General features: G+C 41.3%; 1 non-coding gene across 1 annotated transcript; it reads left to right on the top strand.

The window, feature by feature from the left end:
* The first annotated feature begins 2,141 nt into the window (after positions 1–2,141).
* TRNAG-UCC (transfer RNA glycine (anticodon UCC)) lies at positions 2,142–2,226 on the top strand. Its single transcript has one exon. It is a non-coding gene; the product is annotated as a tRNA-Gly (tRNA).
* Positions 2,227–2,613: the final 387 nt, after the last annotated feature.

Below are 2,613 nucleotides of genomic sequence, written 5' to 3'. Positions count from 1 at the left end.
ACTTAGCAACTAGATAAAAGCTGAAGAGATAGATGGCACACTTTTGAACAGACATTAGTCTATAGATTCCCAAAGGAATACACTGTATCAGTCAACAATTTCTTAACCACAACGATATCCAAGGTTCCTAGAATAGTACTTCAGAACATACTGATTATTTAACAAGCATTTGCTATAGTGGTGCCTGGGTGGCTCGGTCAGGACTTCAGGTCAGGTCATGATCTCACAGTTCATAGGTTCAAGCCCCCTGTTGGGTTCTGTGAGGACAGCTCAGAACCTGGAGTCTACTTCAGATTCTGTGTCTTCCTCTCTCTCTGCCCCTGCCCCACTCATACTCTGTCTCTCTGTCTCTGTCAGTCTGTCTCTCTCTCAAAAAGAAATAAACATTAAAAATTTCTTAAAAATAAGTATTTGCTATAATTATTAAAATGGAGGGCAGAAGAAACAAATTTATTAAGCTCTGTTATTAAGGTTGCTTCCGAACAGGAAAATTAAATCATGTGTCTGAGTCAATTTATAGAATAATTCAGCTATTTTTTTTTTAATTTTTTTTTTTTTACGTTTATTTATTTTTGAGACAGAGAGAGACAGAGCATGAACGGGGGAGGGGCAGAGAGAGAGGGAGACACAGAATCGGAAGCAGGCTCCAGGCTCCGAGCTGTCAGCACAGAGCCCGACGCGGGGCTCGAACTCACGGACCGCGAGATCGTGACCTGAGCTGAAGTCAGACGCTCAACCGACTGAGCCACCCAGGCGCCCCTAATTCAGCTATTTCAACACCGCAGCTAAAATATTCTCCAAATAAAAACTGCCATGTAGCTACTTAAAAATAAAACACGAGGAAAATACGCAAAATTCCTAATTTATTTTTGGAGCACAGAATTGATTATTCCTATTTAACCATGGTAATAAATAGTCTTTAATCTAATCACTGTTGCTCTGCAAAGTCTCTCACTCCTACCAGGAAATCCTTGTTGCCAGCTAATGGGCAAAGTAATGAAATGAGGTATGTCAGAGGGCTCTGAAAATAAAGGTATTATTCAGAAGAATGTTATCTATATTCAGCAATTTTTGCATCCCTAAATGACCATCACTGCCGTTTTTCACATCAGACTCTCACTGTACTTACCAGTGCGGATGGAGGGGCGCTTGGGTGGCTCAGTTGGTTGAGCGTCTGACTTTGGTCCAGGTCATGATCTCACAGTTCATAGGTTCAAGCCCCACATTTGGCTTTACACTGCCAGTGCAGAGCCTGCTTGGGATTCTCTGTCTCCCTCCCCCTGCCCCTCTCCCGCTCACACACATGCTCTCTCTCTCTCAAAAATAAATAAACATTTAAAAAAAAGTGTGGATGCAGTCAGGAATGGAACTTTTAAGAATTCAGAGTTCACAGAATAATACAACAAACTCCCACTGCTCACCACCCAGAAATGAATTATTGTCAGATGTTCACATTTTTTTAAACATAATATTATGGATATTGTTGAAGTCTCCTCTGCCCACATCCACAGGTCCAACCCCTTTCCTTTCTCCCCGCCCTGGTACGTATTTTCCCCATGTTTCTTTCTACTTTTTCATACGTGTATCAGTGAAAAATACAAAGTTAATATATAAACAGAATAACTATATTCGTCAGGTTCCAGGCAGAAAACAGAGACATACCAAATTGAGTAATTTCAGGAGAATTTAGTAAAGGTATTACTTACAAAGTTGTGGACAGGGTTTAAAAGGCATCATACAGAATCTTAAGGCTAGCAAAAGCCAGAAACTGTCACCAACTGTGGCCTGAGAATGTGGAACATAGGTATGTGGAGAGGAAGCTTTGATTTGGGCAGAGGAATGCAATTTGCCTGTGTGCCCTGGTGAGAGGGAGCTGTGGAAGTAAGTAATCTAATATCACTCTGCTCCTGCCTTTTGGTGTCCTGCTAACGTCTCCCCCTCTCCAGCAACTAGAAGATGGAGGGTGGGTCCCCTGGTGGAAGGAAGTCCATTCAGGTTCCGTGAAGGGCCCAGTATGTACACAGCACAAGATAGGTAAGGACGGAGAATGGGTTGAGCTCAAATTGAGAGCTGGGTGAGTTCCTTTTATTAGTTAAAGGAAGTTCCCTTTTTTAACTAGTTGACTAGAAAAATTTCGGGGCGCCTGGGTGGCTCAGTCGGTTAAGCGTCTGACTTCCGCTCAGGTCATGATCTCGCGGTCCGTGGGTTCGAGCCCCGCGTCGGGCTCTGTGCTGACAGCTCAGAGCCTGGAGCCTGTTTCAGATTCTGTGTCTCCCTCTCTCTGACCCTCCCCCGTTCATGCTCTGTCTCTCTCTGTCTCAAAAATAAATAAACATTAAAAAAAAAAGGAAAAAAAAGAAAAAGAAAAATTTCTTAATGATGAATGAAGTTTAAATTTTATCAAGTGATTATTTTTCTGTATGTTTTCATATTATCCTATAGCTTTAATCTGCCAACTGCTAAATTATAACAGGAGATTTACATATGCTAAGCCATCCTTGAATTCCTATAATAAATCCTGCTTTGTCACAATACATTTTTAAATATGATTATATTTGATTATCAATATTTTACTTAGGTATTCTACATCTCTAAGGTAGGTGGGCTTAAACA

This window comes from Lynx rufus, unplaced genomic scaffold, assembly GCF_022079265.1.
Source record: "Lynx rufus isolate CCGP_SWC_20201006 ecotype Redwood Valley unplaced genomic scaffold, mLynRuf1.p SCAF_12, whole genome shotgun sequence".
Classification (NCBI taxonomy): Eukaryota; Metazoa; Chordata; class Mammalia; order Carnivora; family Felidae; genus Lynx; species Lynx rufus.
Note: the sequence above shows the minus strand (reverse complement) of the source record. Positions and strands in the feature narration are given on the sequence as shown.